The sequence below is a fragment of the Carcharodon carcharias genome, chromosome 18 (genome assembly GCF_017639515.1).
Source record: "Carcharodon carcharias isolate sCarCar2 chromosome 18, sCarCar2.pri, whole genome shotgun sequence".
NCBI classification, from domain to species: domain Eukaryota; kingdom Metazoa; phylum Chordata; class Chondrichthyes; order Lamniformes; family Lamnidae; genus Carcharodon; species Carcharodon carcharias.
In genome coordinates this window covers 35,599,900-35,620,547 of record NC_054484.1, presented here as the reverse complement: position 1 = coordinate 35,620,547, position 20,648 = coordinate 35,599,900, and the positions used below count along the sequence as shown (strand labels likewise).

The window sequence follows — 20,648 nt, the reverse complement described above, 5'->3', positions numbered from 1 at the left end:
TTAGGGTTGCTAACCCTCTAAAATTGACCTGGTGTTTCCAGAAATTGAAGATCAATCTCCAGGACACTGATGTGTGCAACCCTGGAGAAAAATCATTGGGACATTAAAAAAAGATTTTTTTGTCAATTTGTTTGAACATTCCTCTTTACCAGATATAAAAGTATTGAAAGTGGGGAAAAAGGCTGTTTGCTGACAGTCAAGCATCATCCGATTGAGTAATAAGTCTGTTTGTTTTCCCAATTGGTGTAGGAAGGTAGTGCATCGCAAAGGTGCATGTTTTGGCTGGAGCGTGGGGGCAAGTCATGTGATGAAATCTGCAGGAACACATGCAGCAACCCACCTCCATTTAACTGATTGATATTTTACTTATCCCATCATTGCAATTATTTGTGCACTGTGATGATCCAACACTGCTGTCACAATTGTGCCAATCTGGTTACACTCAGCATGCATGGTACTGGTCGATCTTGCTTTTTCTGGACCTTCATAGCACATGTGCAGTGTCATACAGATATTATCATATACGTTCCAACTTTGAAGAGCAGCTGGCACACAACTGTGTGTTGAATATAACTTAAGCATTGAAATTAAATTAACAAGCTGGGGGAATTGGATTTGCACGATTAGGGAATTAGCAGTGTGCTTTGTGTTTGTCATGAATTATGATGAATTGTGTTTTCATTTGTGTCAGCTACAGCTATTAAACTCTTACTAAAAAATAATTAGTCCAGTGCCAAAACTACACTTTTTGTGGAATTAGTCAAATTGGAATGGGTATGGTTGCTCCATATATTTTATGATCTGCACATCTTAGAATCTTAGAGCTAAATTTGAAATTCACATGTCTGAAAGCAGTGACTGTAAGCATGAAAAAGCCTTCAGATATACAAAACATATGTGTATAGGAAAATATTGGTTAAAATGTGATCTGCATAAGTACAATGTGCTTTGACCTCCTTCCTCCAACATTTCCACAATAGACGATGCAGATCAGTCCTTTCTCTAGGTATGAGCAGTAGTTTGAGAGCAATTGGTTATTTGGAGTATGGAACAATGATATTTTTAATATAAATTAAAACTTATTTAGCAAAATATGACTACACTGCATACCTTTTAAGACTTTATGTTGTGATACTTTTACTTATGTGGTAAAATTTGACTGAATGGAAATATAAATCTCGCCTTGGAAAAGTAACTGTCTTCAAGGTAATCTTTAAGATCTCTCTTAATTCATTCATGGGATGTGGACATCACCGACAAAAGTTAATATTTATTACCCATTCCCAAATGCCCATGTGAAGGTGGTGGTGAGCCATCACCTTCAGCCACTGCAGTTCTGGCGGTGAACAGTGCTGTTAGGGAGTTTCAGGATTTTGATTTCATGGCTTTGAAGAAAAGGAAACGTGTTTTCCAAGCCAGGATGGTGTGTGACTTGCAGAGGAACTTGGAGGTGGTGGTGTTCTCATGCAGATGGTAGAGACTACAGATTTGGAAGGTGTTGTTGATGGAGTTGTGGTGAGTTGCTGCAGTGCATCTTACAGATAGGTACCCGGCATAAGCATGTTGCACTGCTGGTGGCGGAACGAGTGAATGTTAAGGTGGTGGATGAGATGCTTCTCACATAGATTGTTTTGTCCTGGATGGTATCGAACTTCTTGAATATTGTTGGAGCTGCACAGGCAAGTGGGGAGTATTCCATCACATTCCTGACTTGTGCCTTTTCGGTTCTCTAGAGTCTTGTGGACAGATGATCAAGACAATGATCGTGATCTTAAATAGTATTCTAAGTAGTCATTCTGTATCATGCTGGAGAGATCTAAATTAAGTTGAAGAATAATTACAAAAGCTCAAGGCAAAATATGTGGAGAGTTTTGAAGATTTGATTAGGCAAGAAGGAGTAGATGCCTCAAGTGAATGAAAAGACGAGATTCCATCAGTGATGATTTTATAACAAGGAGGATGAATTGATGAATTTTGCCTAAACAAGTCTTCTGTGATTGAATGGGGAAGCTGATACTTTCTTAGAAATTGATTGTCAACTAAAAGCAGTTCTTCTTCACCAAATTTTCGATGGAAGCCAGGAGACAAGGGGCCTCGTGCTGGAGTGGGGTGGCAGTCTGCTCTAGCGTTGACTGTGTCCTGATTTTCTCACATGGGATCCTTTACGGAAAGAGGGAGGAAACTCCCATCTTCACAGATGTTTGCTCTGGATGGCCAGAAATTTTGGACCAGTGTCTTACTCATTGGGGGTGAGGTGGCAGATGGTGATGGGAGACAGCCTGGCCAGTCTGGCTGGAGTGAAGACTCCTTTTAAAAGAAAATTGATTATTGCAGCACCCACTTTTAAAACAGTAATGAATTGCTGTTTGGAAACTGACATTGTGGGCCTCACTTTTGCATGTGGGATGCAAATACATCTGCATAACATGTGGGGGCAGAGGGAAGGACATGAAACTGGTAGTACTTTTATAGCACAATGTTATCATTGTCCTCAATTTTCCTTCCTGCAACTCCTGAGGGCAAGTGTAAAGTTATTGCATTTTATCAGTGAATATTCTGCCCGCTCATCTATCAAATAAGTGTCTAATACTTAGAATATGGCCACTTTTCCCACTGGAGAACAGAAGGGTGTGCTTGGTTGCAATTCCCAAAATACATGATTCACTGATAGCTGCTGTGCCCTTCCATGCGTTGAGTCCCTGCTTCTGACCTTTCACTTTGTCCTCTTTGCTTGTGAGTTGTGAGTCTCCTAATGCTACCTCCTCAATCTCACTGAACACATTCTCTGCCTGACCTGCTTTGTGGCTCTGCTGTGTCTGTTAGAGAGTCACCAGTTTCAAGTGAAGAGTCATACGGACTTGAAATGTTAACTCTGTTCCTCTCTGCAGATGCTGTCAGACCTGCTGAGTTTTTCCAGGTATTTTTGTTTTTGTTTCAGATTTCCAGCATCTGCAGTATTTTGATTTTACACCAGTTTCAAATCACACTGTTAAACTTGAACCTCTGGCCCAGATTGACAATACAATACTGTACTTTGGGCCTCTGACAATGCAGTGTTTCCTATGTGCCTGCTCAGCTTATTGCCAACTATCCCATGGCACTATTCAGAGAATACAAAGTTGTTTTGCTAGTGTTCTTTCCAGTACTAATCTCTCAACTGTTACCACCAATACTGATTATCTAATCAGTTGTCTCACAGCTGTGCACTTCCCTTCCCTTCCCTTCCTTGACCTCTCTGTCTCAATTTCTGGTGATAGACTGTCCACCAATATTCATTACAAGCCCATCGACCCCCACAGCTACCTCGACTATAACTCCTCACACTCTGCTTCCTGTAAGGACTCCATCCCATTTTCTCCATTCCTTCGCCTCTGTCGCATCTGTTCCAATGATGCCACTTTCCAAAACGGCGCTTCTGACACGTCTTCCTTCTTCCTTAACCAAGGTTTTCCATCCACGGTGGCTGACAGGGCCCTCAACTGTGTCCGACCCATCTCCCGTGCCTCTGCCCTCGCACCTCCCTCCTCCTCCCAGAAACATGATAGGGTCCTCACTTTCCACCCCATCAGCCTCCACATTCAAAGGATCATCCTCTGCCATTTCCGTCAGCTCCAGCATGATGCCACCACCAAACACATCTTCCCTTCACCCTCCCTGATCGGCGTTCCGTAGGGACCGTTCCCTCTGGGACACCCTGGTCCACTCCTCCATCACCCCCTACGCTTCAACCCCTCCCACGGCACCTTCCCACGCAATTGCAGAAGGTGCAACACTTGCCCCTTTACTTCCTCCTTCCTCACCGTCCAAGGGCCCAGACACTCCTTTCAGGTGAAGCAGCGCTTCACTTGCACTTCCCTCAATTTGGTCTACTGCATTTGCTGCTCCCAATGTGGTCTCCTCTACATTGGAGAGACCAAACGCAGACTGGGTGACCGCTTTGCGGAACACCTTCGGTCTGTCCGCAAGCATGACCCAGACCTCCCTGTCGCTTGCCATTTCAACACACCACCCTGCTCTCATGCCCATATATCCATCCTTAGCCTGCTGCAATGTTCCAGTGAAGCTCAGCACAAACTGGAGGAACAGCACCTCATCTTTCAACTAGGCACTTTACAGCTTTCTGGACTTAACATTGAGTTCACCAACTTCAGATCATGAACTCTCTCCTCCATCCTCATCCCTTTTTGATCCCCTTTTTTAAAATATTCATTTTTAAATTTTTATCTATATGTATTTTTTTCCCATCTGTTTCTATAATTACTTTTTAAATTTATTTCCATTCATTGTTTTATCCCCAACTTTTAACCTATTTTGATCTTTTCTCCCAAACCGTCCCCTCCCCTACCCACCCACACTAGGGCCATCTGTCACTTGCTCATCCTGCTTTCTACTCTTAAGGTCACCATTAGCACCTCCTTTAGCCAGTCTCACCACCATCAATACCCTTTCGACCTTTTGTTTATGACATCTTTTGCAATCTCTCCTTTGCCTCCACCCATCACTGGCCTTCTATCCAGCTTCACCTGTCGCACCCCTCTTAACTAGTATATATTTCACCACATTTCTACTTCTCTTTAGTTCTGAAGAAGAGTAACCTGGACTTAACATTAGCTCTGTCTTTCTCTCCACAGATGCTGTCACACCTACTGAGTTTTTACAACAATTTTTGTTTGTATCTCACAGCTGTATGTGGGACCTCACTCTTTGCAAATTAGCTACGGGTCTTGCCAACAAAACAACAGTGAATACACTTCAGAATTAACTGGCTCTTTGGGGTTAGCACATCCTGAGTATGTGAAAGGCACAGCATGAACACAAGTTCTATTCCTTTTTCCTTCCTTTCTTACTGTTGACAGGATACACAATGCAGTGAAGGTCTTTGCCATTCTTGGACACTGATAGTTTTATCAAGCTTCTTTTCCAGAAATGCAATGATAGTGATAAATGTTAGAATACTGGCTGCAAGTCTTGCCTTGTTTTACAGCTTATGTTTATTTTTCACGTTGTAAATACACTTGGTATTTGTACTTTGGTTTTCTGTCTGTCAGAATTTCAGATACAGGCTAATTATTAAACACAAACATAGTCTTTGACCTTGTTCTCACGACAAAAGACAATGATTTCCATATGGCCAAGTCTCAGTGTTGGCATATGAATTTTAATGCCTTGTCCTGGCAGCTCCAAGTAAGTTTAGACTAACCTGCATGTAGCACACAATAACATGGAAGGATATGAAGAACCATACTCTCAATGTATTTGAAACATCAAGAGGAGCTTAGGCTAGAATTAGTTGTCATTTCATTGATGACCAGTGTAGTCCAGGAAGGCTGAATCATAAAGTTGAAATTCTAAAAAAGTGAAAGTTGCTTGTATCCCTGTCATGTATAGTCATTATTCTAATAGTTAGTTGCAGAGTAAAGGGTTAATGGTTATGTCAATGGTGATGTAAGCATGACATCGGAATCAAATGACTGGGAGACTCCCAGAGAGCAAAAAGGACAGTCTCTGTGAAGAGAACAATGTACTTACCATGAGGTCTTGGATGTAAATAGTTTGGGGGAAAACTAAATATTATCTATCTCAAAGTCACTCCTAGACTAAGTGAAACCTCATTGAGCCAGAAGACCAAACAAGTAAAGGGCAAAAAACCAAACCACAGTGACAGCACAAACCAAGGAGACAGGTCAAAACAGTTAATCTCCTTTGGTGATCCTGGGAAAATTAGATTTGGGTTTTCCTTTACCTCAAATGTTCACATACTCACTGGTGAATCACTTTGTCATGGAGTCATTATGGCATGAAGGAGGCCATTCAGCCATTTGGCTGATCAAGTCCACACCGACTGTCCGTAGAACAATCCCATCAGTCTCATTTCCCCAACTTTATCCCATAAACCTGTATGTTTACTTCCAAGTATCCATCCAATTTCCTTTTGAAACCATTCATTTTCTCCAATTCCATCATCCTCACAGACAGTGAGTTCCAGCTCATTACCACTCATGTGTTTAAAGGAAAAAGTTCTCGCATCCACCCTGTATCTCTTGTCCAAACCTCAAGTCTATCAACAATGAATGGGAACAGTTTTTTTATTTATCCTGTCTAAACTTGTCATAATCTTGAACGCCTCTATCAAATCTCCCTTTAATTCAATCTCCTTTGCCCCAAGAGAACAATCTCAGCTTCTCCAACCTAACCTTGTAGCTAAAATCCCTCATCTCTGGAAGCATTCTGATAAATCTCTTCTGCACCCTCTCATTACCTTCACATCCTACCTAAATTGTGATGCAATACTCTAGTTGTAGCCTAGCCAGAGCTTTATACAGGTCCAGATAACTTACCTGCTTTTGTACTCAATACCTCTTTTTATGAAGCCCAAGATCCCATATGCTTTGCTAATTACTCTCTCAGTATGACCTGCCATCTTCAAAGATCTATGCACATGAACCCCTAAGCCCTTCTGTCCCTGCACACTCTTTACAACTGGACCATTAAATTTCTGTTGCTACTCCATGTCCTTTCTGCCAAAATGCATCACCTCACACTTGTCTGTATCGAGTTCTTTCTGCCACTTGTCTGCCCATTCTGCTAGCCTGTTTATGTCCTGTTACAGTGGATTGCTTTAATCCCCACTGTCAGACACACCTCTGAGTTTGGTATCTTCATCAAATTTTGAAATTTTATTCTGTATTCCAATAGCTAAGTCATTTCAATATATCAAAAAAGCAGTGGTCCCAGGACTGAGCCTTTGGGACACTACTGTTTACCATCCTGCAACCTGAAAATCTGAAATTTGCCATGACACTCTGTTTTCTGTCCTTAAGACAATTTTTTTAAAATCCAAGGTGACACTGACCCTTATATTCCGCGAGCCTCAATTTTGTTAACCAGCTGTTTATGTGGTACCTTGCCTAAAGCTTTCTTAAGATTCATAGATAACATTCATTGCATTCCCTTCATCAAGCGTCTCTGTTATTTCACCAAAAAATTCAATTAGGGTAATCAGGCATGATTTGGCTTTTACAAATCTGTCCTGGCTCTCCAAGTGCATTTTGATTTTTGTTTTCCCCCCACTGATTATTGTTTCCCCCCACTGATTATTGTTTCTAAGGCCTTAGCTACCACTGATGTTAAACTGACTGACCTATAGTTTTTTAGGAACGTCCTTTACACCATTTCTTGAGCGAAGGTGTCACATGTGCCACTCTCCAATTCTCTGGAAACCTGCTCTATATCCAGGAAGGATTGGAAGATTATGACAAGCTTTCTCTATCTCCGCTCCCACTTTCGTTAGCAATCTGGGATGCAACCCACCAGAACTAGGCGACTTATCCACTGAACAGTGTGATGACTCCATAAAATCCAGTAGTTCAGTGTAATGGTTAGAAATAATTCATAGTCTTTAAATTATTCTTTTGAATCGGTAGATATTCTTCCTTGTAGAGGTTAGTTTTTCTGTGCTTCGTAGGGCAAGTTTAAAAGAATCAACAGATATTTATTGTGCACTGGATCACTATCAGAAAAATAGACCTGTATCTGTACACTGTAACTTGGGAATTTGAAATATAGAGTTTGTTTTTCAAAACAATGCTTCCTAATTTCTCTAGTGGATTCTCAGCTTTCTTCTCAACCTTGTTTGAGTGTTCCATTATTTCAACTGACACCACCTGCTGCTTCCGTTGTTGTGGAATGTGTAAGTAAGCCATAAGTAAGTAAGCCTCAAAGCTCATTTAAAAAGTCTCTTATAGCCTACTGGATATTGACGTCACCTGGCATATACTTAGTCATGCAGATTCAGTTCCCAGCTTGAGCTGATTTAGCTTGATCTTCGCTGGATCAACAGTTAGGCATTACAATTGGCTTAGATGTTCTAGACTAGGGAGGGAAGAAGCAGTTATTATTCCTTCTCCAAATCAATATCCAGTGACCCCTGTCTGGAAAACGTAGATGTGGATAATTTTGGAGAAAGTAGGATGACAGTAACAACATCAGATAATGATTAGGAATGGAAAATAAATCAGGCTGCTTTTGGCTTCATTTGCGATGGGTAATGAAGGCAAATGTATCTTGCCAAGCCAATTGTCTCAGCCCCATCACTGCAGGGTTTCCTTGGCGCAGTGTCCTAGGTCCAACCGTCTTCAGCTGCTTCATCAGTGATCTTCCCTGGTTCATGGAGGCACTTTGTTTTTTGTCTTCAGTCTTCCTTATCTTCAATTTAGGGAACCATTTCTATCAACTAGGTGGGTGGGGAGGGGTTGGAGGGAGCAGTGAGGAAAGCAGGAGGTCACCATGAAGGGAAGCAAATGGGAAGGAAAGAACGTTCTTTCATTTGTTAATAGCACATAATTTTTAACATGAGCTATAATTAAAATTTGTTTTTTTTTTTTAAAATCGGGGGAAAGTGCGAATGCAGTCCCCCACTACACAAATTTTGCAGCAGAGTATCCCGCATTTAGGAACATTGCAGGCGTCAGCACACCCAGAGTGCAATGGGATAGTGCTTTCAATTTTATGGTGCTTGGAAAATGAGTTGTTGATGGCTTTCATATGCAAAACTGCAACTTCAATAATTGGCTTAATATGCCATTGCTAATGTGCAGCACTATTCCAATTTTTATTTAATTGGGAGCAATGGCAAATGGAGGAGGATAAGAAAATGGAAGCTCATGGTCTGGATTTAATGGCCTCCTGGTTCACATGTGCATCGTTCCATCATTTGTGTGGTCCTTTTATGGAGGATACAAGAACAGCTGTGGAATATAGTTTACACCCAAAGCGTAGGGTGACAGAAAAGCGAGTGAGTAATCATTAATAATGTGATTGGGATATGAATTTTAATCACTTCTCTTATTCATACATTCTATTTATACCTCACAATCTGTTAGTTCAAATTGGGTAATATTCAGCCATCTCCTTTATTAAAAAAATCTTCTGACTATTCTGAATTTTAGTTCTGTGTAGTGTAGGACTTTTTGCATTTTGGTAATTAGGGGGCTGTAGCAGTCTAGATAGATTTCCCGCATAATGAATGATGGGTGCAAAGTAAATAGTTTACTCGGATATGCTTGATACAGCACGGTGATCAGAACAGTAATCCTACATGAGACCGTACCATTGCATGTTCTGATTTAATGGGAAACTCTCCCATTAGAGGCGGGGCAAACATTTGCTTACCCACCTCGTTCTGCCTAGGTCCCTGCAAAACTCGAGTTTGACTAATTTTAATATGTGATGAGATCCTTGTGATCTTCCTGGTCTTAACAGATTGCCTACATTGAGGATATGAGAGAGAAATCATTATGGCACTTGCTACAGTATTGGGTGGTGAGCAATGCTGGCTTGCCATTGGTTACTTTAATCGTAATTTATATATTTTATGTAAATGATTCCCACACTGTTATCAATTGCACTTGAAGTTTTAATCTGTTGCCTTAGCAGTGCTGGATGAATAGCATGCAGTACAAGCCCTGATATCCAACTGAGGATTTATGATGGAGGAAGATATCCAAGTTGTAAGACACAAGTCTGTTTATGTTGGTATTTCCTCCACATGAGCAGTAGCTCCAATCTCGTGCGTCCAATAAAGCAACTGGGGCACTTAAGTTTTATTCATTCAATTAATTAAATAAGAAAGTTGGCATCAGTAATGATGACTGTGAAACTATCAGATTGTTGTAAAATGCTATCCAGTTCAAATGTCCTTTAGGGAAGGAAATCTGCCATTCTTACCTGATCTGGCTGATATGTAACTCCAGACCCACAGCAACATGACTGACTTTTAGCTGCCCTCTGAAATGGCCCTTAAGCCTTTCAGTTGCACTAAAGAAGCCAAGTCACCACCACCTTCTCAAGAAAAATCTGCAATGAGCAATAAATGCTGGTCCTATCAGGGACGCCCAAATCCTGTGAATTAATTAAAATAAAAGCTGGATTAATGGTTTCAATCTAGGTGACAAAGAAGTCTGGGTCTCTAGCACAGAAGAGGATGGAAGGGACTGGGGAAAGGGTTTAATGTTTCATAGTGCAGAAAAGAATCCTGGTGGGGAAGGGGATTATTCTATCCTTGCATTACAGGATGGCCCTGGGGCAGTGAGTACTTTGGCAGAGGAGAGCAGGGCCTAATAGTGCTTGATGTGAAATGCAGCCAATTTTTAATGCATTCATGAGCTTGTCTGTTATTCTATGCCTTCCTACCTTTTGGATTAATCGCTTGCATAGCCTTGATATCATCATCTGCATCTTGAATATTTATAAAATCTAGTATTTGTTAATTGAAGAGTTTGTGTCAGGCACCATTCCTCGAACAGTGGAGAGTTCCTTATCTTGTGTGGTAGGTATAGTAAGGTGTATGTTTTGGGATTAACAAAGATCAGCATTTATATCTACTGCATTCACTGCTCTCAATACAATGGAGAGACCAAACGCAGACTGGGTGACTGCTTTGCGGAACACCTTCAGTCTGTCCGCAAGCATGACCCGGGCCTCCCTGTCACTTGCCATTCCAACACACCACCCTGCTCTCAAGCCCACATGTCCGTCCTTGGCCAGCTGCAATGTTCCAGTGAAGCTCAACGCAAACTGGAGGAACAGCATCTCATCTTCCGATTAGGCACTTTGCAGCCTTCCGGACTTAACATCGAGTTCAACAACTTCAGATCATGAACTCCCTCCTCCATCCCCACCCCCTTTCCCATCCCCCTTTTTTCGAACAATTTATATATTTTTAATATGTATAATTTTTTAATATATATTTTTCTTTTCCCACCTATTTCCATTATTTTCAAATGTGTTTCCATTCCTTGTTTTATCTCCACCTTTTAGCCCATTTCGGTCCCTTCCCCCTACCTCACCCCCACTAGGGCTATCTGTCACTTGCTTGTCCTGCTTTCTACCCTAATGCCACCATAAGCACATTACGTAGCTAATATCACCACCATCAACACCCCTTTGTCCTTTTGTCTATAACATCTTTGGCAATCTCTTCTTTGCCTCCACCTATCACTGGCCTTCTATCCAGCTCTACCTGTCCCACCCCCTCAACCAGCTTATATTTCATCACATTTCTATTTTTCCTTAGTTCTGATGAGTCATACGGACTTGAAACGTTAACTGTATTCCTCTCCACAGATGCTGTCAGACCTGCTGAGTTTTTCCAGTTTTCTTTGTTTTATGATCAGCATTTATATAGTGCATTCACGATCTCAGTATATCTAAAAGCGCCTTACAGCCACCGAAGTCTTTTTGAAGTGTAGTTGCTATTGAGATGTAGGAAATGCATCAGCCAAATTACACACAGCAAGCTACCACAATCAGCAATATGCTAATGACCAGATAATCTGTTTGTTGTGATGGTGCTTGAGGACTAAATTTTAGCAAGGAAACTGGGTTTGATTTCTCTGGTCATCTTTGGAAATAGTGTCTTGGGACCTTTTACATCCACTTGAGAAGGCAGGTGGACCTCAGTTTGATGTTCCATGCAAATAACACTACCTCTGATGGTGCAGAACTCTTCAGTCCCTAGCACAGGGGAGGTGCTGCATTTGAGTTTCAGCCTAGGTTTTTGTGCAAAAGTTTTAAAGTGAGACTTAAACTCACAACCTTCTGACTCTAAGGCGAGAGTGTTACCAACTCAGCTATGGCTGGCATTAAGGGTGGAATTTTATCTTCATATACCTGCATTCAGTGGGTAGCAGGTCAGAAACCTGCTTGGTTAAGTAACAGGCTTTGCCGTTACTCTTTAAGTCAGCCACAGTATTAGCATCCCGTTTCTGAGTTTTCTGACCTATCAGAGAGGGTGGGTGGGATGATGTGCTGAATCTGTCAAAGGAAGGATTTCTAGTTGAAGGCTCAGAATGCCAGAATTCTAAATTGATCCCTGAGGCATCAGCAACCATAGGTTTTAAAGAAAGCGGCTGCAGAGAAAGTGGAGGCATTGCTCAAAATATTCCGCTACTCACTGGATTCCGGGAGAGTCCCAGCAGATTGGAAAACTGCTAATGTGACGCTCCTGTTCAAGAAGCGAGGGAAACAAAAAGCAGGAAACTATAGGCCAGTCAGCCTAACCTCTGTCATTGGGAAAATGCTGGAGTGCAATATTAAGGAAGAAATTGCAGGACATTTAGAAAAGCCTTAACACAATCAAATAGAGTCAACATGGTTTGTGAAAGGGAAATCGTGATGACAAATTTGCTAGAGTTCTTGAGGATATAACTAGCAGAGTTGATAAAGGGAAATAGTACATGTAGTGTATTTGCATTTCCAGATGGCATTCGATAAGGTGCCTCATAAAAGGTTATTGCACAAGATAGGAGCTCACGGTATTGGGGGTAATGTATTTGCATGGTTTGAGGATTGGTTAACACACTGAAGACAGAGTCGGGATTAAGGGGTCTTTTTCAGGTTGGAAGTATCACAAGGATCAGTCTTAGGGCTTCAATTATTTACTATCTATATTAATGACTTGAAGGAGGGGGCAGAGTGTAATGTATCCAAATTTGCTGACAATACAAAAAATAGGTGGGAGGGTATGTTGTGATGAGGGCATAAGGAATCTGCAAGGGGATATAAACAGGAGTCAGTGGGCAAAAACTTGGCAGATGGAGTTTAATGGAGGAAAGTGTGAGGTCATGCACTTTGATAGGAAGAATCAAAAGGCAGAGTATTATTTAAATAAGAACATAAGAAATAGGAACAAGAGTAGACCATTCGGACCCTTGAGCCTGCTCTGCCATTCAGTAAGATCATGGCTGATCGTCTTGTGTTTCGATTTTCACATTCCCATCTAACCCCGATAGCCTTTGATTTCCTTGCCTAACGAGAATCTATCTACCACTGCCTTAAAAATATTCAGTGACCCCGTCTCTACCACCTTCTGAGGCAGAGAATTCCAAAGTTGCACAACCCTCTGAGAGAAAAAGATTCTCCTCATCTCTGTCCTAATTTTAAAATAGTGTCCCTGAGTTCTGGACTCACCCACAAGAGGAAACATCCTTTCGACGTCTACCTTGTCAAGGCCACTCAGGATCTTGTATACTTCAATCAAATCACTCCTCACTCTTCTAAACACCAGTGGAAACAGGCCCAGCCTGTCCAACCTTTCCTCATAAGACAACCACTCATTCCAGCTATCAATCTAGTAAACCTCCTTTGAACTGCTTCCAATACATTTACATCCTTCCTTAAATAAGGAGACCAAAACTGCATACACTGTTCGAGGTGTGGTCTCACCAATGCCCTGTATAAATGAAGCATAACATCCTTACTTTTACATTCAATCCCTCTCATAATAAAGGATAGCATTCCATTAGCCACCTTAATTACTTGCTGTACCTGCATACTAACTTTTTGTGACTCATGTACTAGAACACCTAGATCCCTCTGCAACTCAGAATTATGCAGCTGTTCTCCACTTAAATAATACTCTTTTTTTTGTTCTTCCTGCCAAGGTAAACAACTTCACATTTTCCCACATTAAACTCCCCTTTGCCAGATCTTTGTCCACTTACTCAACCTATTTATATCCATCTGTAACCTCCTCATGTCCTCTTCACAAAATGCTTTCCTACCTTATCTTTGTGTCATCTGCAAATTTAGCTACCATGTCTTCACTCCCCTCATCTAAGTCATTGATGTAAATTGTAAAAAGTTGAGGCCCCAGTACAGACCCCTGTGGGATGCCACTTGTCACATTCAGCCAATCCAAAAAAGACCCATTTATGCATGGTCTCTGCCAGCGAGCTGATCTTCTATCCACACTAATATATTACCTACTACACCATTTGCTTTTATTTTCCATAATAATCTGTGATGTGGCACCTTATCAAATGCCTTCTGGAAATCCAAGTACAGTGCGTTTACAGGCTCCCCTTTATCCACTGCGCATGTTACTCCTTCAAAAAAACTCCAATAAATTGGTTAAACATGATTTTCCTTTCACAAAACTATGCTGACTCTTCCCAATTGCCTTGAGCTTTTCTAAGTGCCGAGCTATAACCTCCTTAAAGATCCATTCGAACAACTTCCCCATGACAGACGTCAAGCTAACTGGCCTATAGTTTCCAGTTTTCTGCTTCCCTCCCTTCTTGAATAGAGGGGTTATATTTGCTACTTTTCATTCTCATGGAAACTTTCCAGAACCTAGTGAATTTTGGAAAATTAACACCAGCACATTGACTACCTCGTTAGCCATATCTTTTAAGACCCTAGGATGTGGTCCATTGGGACATGGAGACTTGCCAACCCACAGGTCCATCAATTTACTCAGTACTGTTTCCCTAGTGATTTCAATTTCACCAAGTCCCTTTTTTCTGTTCATCACCTGATCTGCAACTATTACTGGAATGTTTTTTGTATCCTCTATAGTGAACACAGAAGCAAAATATTTGTTCATTTCTTCTGCCATTTTCTTACTATCTACTATTAACTTCCCACTGTTACTCTCCAGAGGACCAACACTCACTTTACTTTTTTCCTTTTTAAGCACCTGTAGAAACTCTTGCTATCTGTTTTTACATTTCTAGCTAGCTTCCTCTCATACTCTAATTTCATTCTGCTAAATAACCTTTTAGTCATTCTCTGTCATTCTTTATATTCTGTCCAATCACCTGTCCTGCCATTCATCTTTGTGGAGTTTTATGCTTTTTCTTTGAGTTTGATGCTTTCCTTAACATTTCTAGTTAACCGCAGATGGTGGGGCCTCCCCTTAGAAATTTTTTTTACAATAAGAATGTACTTATTCTGAATACTCTGAAATATTTCCTTAAATGTTTGCCACTGTTTCTCTATTGACCTATCACTTCAGCTAGCTCAGCTTTCATCCCCATATAGTTGCCCTTATTTAAGTTTAAGATACTAATCTTAGACCCACTCTTCTCCCTTTCAAACTGGATGTAAAATTCAATCATATTGTGGTTGCTGCTACCAAGCGGCGCCTTTACTCTGAAATCATCACTTAATCCTTTCACGTTATACAATACCAAATGTTATGTAGCCTGCTCTCTGGTTGATTCCAGAACATGCTGCTCTAAGAAACTATCTCAAAAGCAATCTAAGAACTCCTCATCCAGGCTACTACTGCCAATCTGATTTTTCCAGTTTATGTGTAGATTAAAATCACCCATGATTATTGCTGTCCCTTTATCACAAGTACCCAATATTTTCTCTTGAATACTTTGTCCTACACGGTGGCTACTGTTAGGGGGCCTGAAGACCACCCCCACTAAGGACTTTTTCCTCTATTATTCCCTATCTCTACCCAAACCATTTCTACATTCTGATCTCCTGAACCAAGGTCATCTCTAACTATTGTACTAATGCCCTCTTTGATTAATAGTGCTACCCCTCCATCTTTATCTAGCTTCCTATTCTACTTGAATGACATGTACCCTTTAATATTAAGGACCCAATCTTTGTCGTCCTGCAACCAATTCTCTGTAATTGCTATCAGATCATATTTATTTACTTCAATGCGGGCAATCAATTCACTTACTTTGTTATGAATGCTACTTGCATTCAGATAGAGAGCCTCCAATTTTGTCTTTTTGTTACTTTTGTAACATTTAGTCTTGACTGTTGATGTATTCTTAGGTTTTTTCTTTCTGCCCCTTCCTGCCATTCTCTGACCTTCATTTCTCATATTACTATTTTGCTCTCCTGTTTTAACTCTACACCTTGAATTGCTACGCTACCCAAGCTTGATCCCTCACCCCCTTGTTTAGCTCAAAGCCCTCGCTACTTCCCTAGTTATGTGATTTGCGAGGACTCTCATCCTAGCATGGTTCAAGTGTAAAGCATTCCAATGGTACAGCCCCCACTTTTCCCAGTACTAAAGCCAATGCCCCACAAACCGGAACCTGCTTCTCCCACACCAGTCGTTGAGCCATGCATTTGTCTCTCTAATCTTATTTGACCTATGTGGCTCAGGTAATAATACAGAGATTATTATCTTTGAGGTTCTGCTTCTTAATTTGGTACCTAGCTCCTCGTACTGACTTTGCAGAACCTCTTTCCAGTTCTACCTATGTCATTGGTAGCTACATGGACCACGACAACTGGATCCTCCCCCTCCCACTGCAAGTTCCTCTCCAGCCCTAAGCAGATGTCCTGAACCTTGGCATTGGGCAGGCAAAATAGCCGCCTGGACTCTCACTTTTTGCAGTTGAGAACAGTGTCAATCCCTCTCACAATACTGTCCCCTACTACCACTACATTCCTTTTTGCTCCCCACTTGACCGGCTACCTGTACCACAGTGCCATGGCCATACAGCTCATCGATCTTGAAGACTTCGCTTTTGTCCGCACAGGTTGTTAGCACCTCGAACCTTTTTTGACAATTGCAAAGCCTGAGGCTCCTCCCCTACTGTCTGCTCGGTCCCATTACCTGTCTCACTGACAGTCACATCCTCCCATCCCTCCTGTCCCTCACTGCTAACCAAAACAGATGACCCTCTTCTAAGAGGTGTGACTGTCTTCTGGAACAGAGGATCCAGGTATTTCTCCCCTCCCCTTATGTTGCACAGTGTCTAGATTTCGACTTCGAGATCAATAATCCTGATCCAGAATTCCTCAAGCTGCTTATACTTCCTGCAGGCGTGTTTGTCATGGATCGCCTTGGTGTTCAAAAGTTCCCACACCTCTCAGCTGCAACACATCACCTGTTCTGCCATTCTAAGTTATTTATTTAGTTAATTTGCTTTAATTACTTTCTTCCTATATATGCTGCAATTTACTCTGCTTATTTAATGTTAAAGGTTCTATGCTTCTTAACTACAGGGTATGTGTTTTAGATGCTTGTTTAAATTACTTTATTTTTATTGCTTTTTTTATCCTTATTGTTTGATTTTAATTTTAAATTTTTCAGTTTTTTTGTTTATTATTTTAAAGTTTTAGTTCTTTTTATTTATAGATCTACCTTAACTTGCCTGTCCTAAGCTGGTTTCTCACAACCTGTCCCTTTGACTGAGCACTTACCCGCCAGTCAACTTAGTAGCTTCACAGTTGCTTTTTTCTTCTTTTTTCTGCACTGCAGCTTCCCAGCAGCTGAAACAGTGAAACAGCGTGCTCCTCAGCTCCGCTCCTCACTTGAATCCCTGGTCTGTATTTATAGGTGCTCCTCAGCTCCTGACTGTCTCCCGCAAACCTGCTCCGCTCTGGCTCCCAACAAAGTATCAAGGTGCCCAAACTGAAGTCTCCGTCGCTCTCTGTTTCATTTTTAAACTGAAGTCTCTCCTGCTCCAAGCGTCCTTTTCAAACAAGTCTCTCCCGCTCTCCACATCCTTTTCGAACTGAAGTCCTGCCGCTCTCTGCTCTTCAAAAAAGTGCAGCGCAGAGGGATCTGGGTGGCGTTGTGCATGAAACACAAAAAGTTAGCATGCAGGTGCAGCAAGTAATTAAGTAGGCAAATAGACTTTTGGCCTGTATTGCTAGGGGGTTGGAATTTAAAAATAGGGAAGTCTTGTTACATCTGTACAGGGTGTTGGTGAGGCCGCACCTGGAGTACTGTGTACAGTTTTGGTCCCCGTATTTAAGAAAGGATATACTGGCATTGGAGTCAGTTCCAAAGATTCACTAGACTGATTCCTGGGATGAAGGGGTTTACTTATCAAGAATGGCTGAACAGGTTAGGCCTTTATTCATTAGGGTTTAGAAGAATATGGGGTGATCTTATTGAAACATACAAGATTCTGAGGGGCTGGATAGGGTAGATGTTGAGAAGATGTTTTCACTAGTGTGTGGAAAATGGCGAGACTTCAGGGGAGAGAGGTTAAAACAACAAGACTCAAGTAAGAGTAAGGGTAAAATAAAAACAAGCGTCCATCTTCTGTTCAGTTAAGATATGTCTGGGGAGCTCTGTCCTGTGATTTGCACATCCTGTGCTAGGTGGGAAATCCTAAACACTCCTGGCAAGCTGAATGGCCACGTGTGTAGGAGGTGCCCACGACTGGAGCAATTTGAGCTCTGGGTTTTGGAGCTTGGGCGGCAGCTGGAGCGCCATGGTGCATTCACGAGGCTCAAGAGGTTCATGGATAGCATATTTCAGGACGTGGTCACCCTGCAGTTTAAAAAAAGTGCAAGCAGAGAGGGAAATTATACCCAGTGTCCTTGCTAATATTTTTTCCTCAGTCACCATCACAACGAGCAGATTATCTGGTCATTGCCATATTGCTGATTGTGGAGCTTGCTGTGTGTAATTTGGTTGATGCATTTCCTACATTTCAACAGTGACTACAGAAGAAGGGGACCAGGCATGTAGTGAGGAGATCCCCCAAGTGCATCTTACTTGCAAGCCATCTTTTGGCCTTGGAAAATGGTGAGAGAGACGGCTCCCCTGTGGCGGCCAACCAGAGCCAAGGCCATGGCACTGTGGGTGGCCCAGGTGTTCGGGGTGAGGTGGATGGGGGGAGGGAGAAGTGGTGTGTAAGAGCCAAGAGGGGATTCAATAGTGAGGGGAGTAGACAGGCGCTTCTGCGGCTGTGGACGTGACTCCAAGCTGCCTCCCGGGTGCCAGGGTCAAGGATGTCACAGAATAACTGCAGGGAATTCTGAAGGGAGAGAGTGATCGCCAAAGGCCGTGGTCCATGTTGGGACCAATGACATAGGAAGAAAGAGAAATGAGGCCCTGCAAGCAGACTTCGGGGAGTTAGATAGGAAATTGAAAAGCAGGACTTCAAAGGTAGTAATCTCTGGATTACTCCCAGTGCCACGCAGTAATGAGTATAGGAACAGAAGGATAGAGAAGATGAATGCGTGGCTGGAGAGATGGTGCAGGAGGGAGGGTTTTATATTTCCGTGGCACTGGTTCATTTCTGGTGGAGGTGGGACCTGTACAAGTTTGATGGATTACATCTGACCAGGAATGGGATCAACGTCCTCACAGGGAGGTTTGCTCATGCTGTTAAGGTGGATTTAAACTAAATTGGCAGGGGGATGGAATCCTGCAAAGTAGCTCAGAGGGGAGAGAAGCTGCGATGGAATTAAAAATTAAAACACTAGTAAGTGAGTCTGGAAGGCAGAGGAAACATAGGCTATATAAGAAGGAAGTGAGTTTAGCAAAGCTAAATGGAATATATTTTAATGAAAGGAGCCTGAGGAATAAGGCACAGGCACGTGGGAGTATGATATCATAGCTATGACTGAGACCTGGTTAAAAGAAGGGCAGGACTGGCAACTCAACATTCCTGGTTATAGGGTATTCAGATGAGATAGAGAGGGGAATAGAAGAGGTGGGTGATTGCAATATTGATCAAGGAATCAATTATAGCAGTAAGAAGGGATGATATCTTGGAAGGATCATTAAATGAAGCCATATGGGTATAAGTAAAAACACAAAAGGGGCAAACATGCTGTTGGATGTGTATCATTGGCCCCCAAACAGTCAGGGAGAGACAGGATCAAATATGTAGTCACATTTCAGGCAAGTATAAGAATAATAAGACAGTAATAGGGGATTTTAACTACCCAAATATTAATTGGGATAGTTTTAGTGTGCAAGATAGGGAGGGAGCAAAATTCTTAAGTTGTGTCCAGGAGAACATTTTTAGCCAGTATGTAGAAAGCCCAATAAGGGAGGGGGCAGTTTTGGATCTAATATTCGGAAATGAGTCCGGGCAGGCCGAAGGTGTATCAGTAGGGGGGCATTTTGGAGATAGTGACCATAACTCAGTTAGATTTAGGATTGTTATGGAAAAGGGCTGGGAATAAAAGTTCTAAACTGGGGAAAGGCTAATTTTACTAAGATGAGATATGATTTGGCCCTAGTGGACTGAGAACAGCTACTTGCAGCTAAAACTGTGTCAGAGCAGTGGGAGGCATTCAAGGAGGAAATAGCGAGAGAACAGGGCAAATATGTTTGTGTAAAGACAAAGTGGGGTACCAAGTCTGGAGAACCCTGGATGTCAAGGGACATAAAGGTTAGGAGTAAGGAAAAAAGGGAAGCTTATGGCAGATACCGAGGGCTCACTATGGCAGATTCCTTAGAGGAGTATAAAAAGTGCAGGGGGGAACTTAAAAGGAAATTAGGAAAGCTAAGAGAGTGCATGAGAACGCATTAGTGGGTAAAATAAAGGGAAACCCAAAGTTTTTTTTTAAATATATAAAGAGCCAAGAGAATTACTAGGGAAAGAGTATGGTCAATTAAGGACCATAGAGGTAATCTGTATGTAGACCCGGAATATGTGGGTACAGTCATCAATGAATGCTTTGCAGTGGTTTCACAATGGAAAAGGACGACACAGGTATAGGCATCAGGGTGGGGGAACTGTGAAATATTAGGGGAAATTAACATAGAGAGGAGGTACGAGTGGGTTCAGCGGCCTTAAAAGTGGATAAATCCTCAAGCCTGAATGAGATGTATCCCAGGAAGGTAAGGGAAGAGATATCAGGGGCCCTGGCAGTAATTTTCAAATCCTCTCTGGCCACAGGTGAGGTGCCAGACGACTTGAGGACTGCTAACATTTTCCCATTATTAAAAAAAGAGAGGAAGGGATAGACCAGGAAGTTACAGGCCAGTCAGCCTAACCTCGGTGGTGGGAAAGTTACTAGAAAGAATTCTGATGGACAGAATATATCTGCACTTGTAGAGAGACGGATTAACCAGAGATAGTCAGCATGGATTTGTTAAGGGAAGATCATGTTTGACAAATTTGATTGTATTT

The 20,648-nt window shown here is 41.9% G+C and overlaps 1 protein-coding gene and 1 pseudogene across 4 annotated transcripts in view; one reads left to right on the top strand and one right to left on the bottom strand.

Moving 5' to 3' along the window:
• The window catches only part of LOC121290334 (type 2 lactosamine alpha-2,3-sialyltransferase-like), a 112,327-nt gene that overhangs the window by 2,156 nt on the left and 89,523 nt on the right, over window positions 1–20,648 (top strand). The window lies entirely within an intron of this gene.
• LOC121290993 lies at window positions 8,390–8,567 on the bottom strand (annotated as a pseudogene).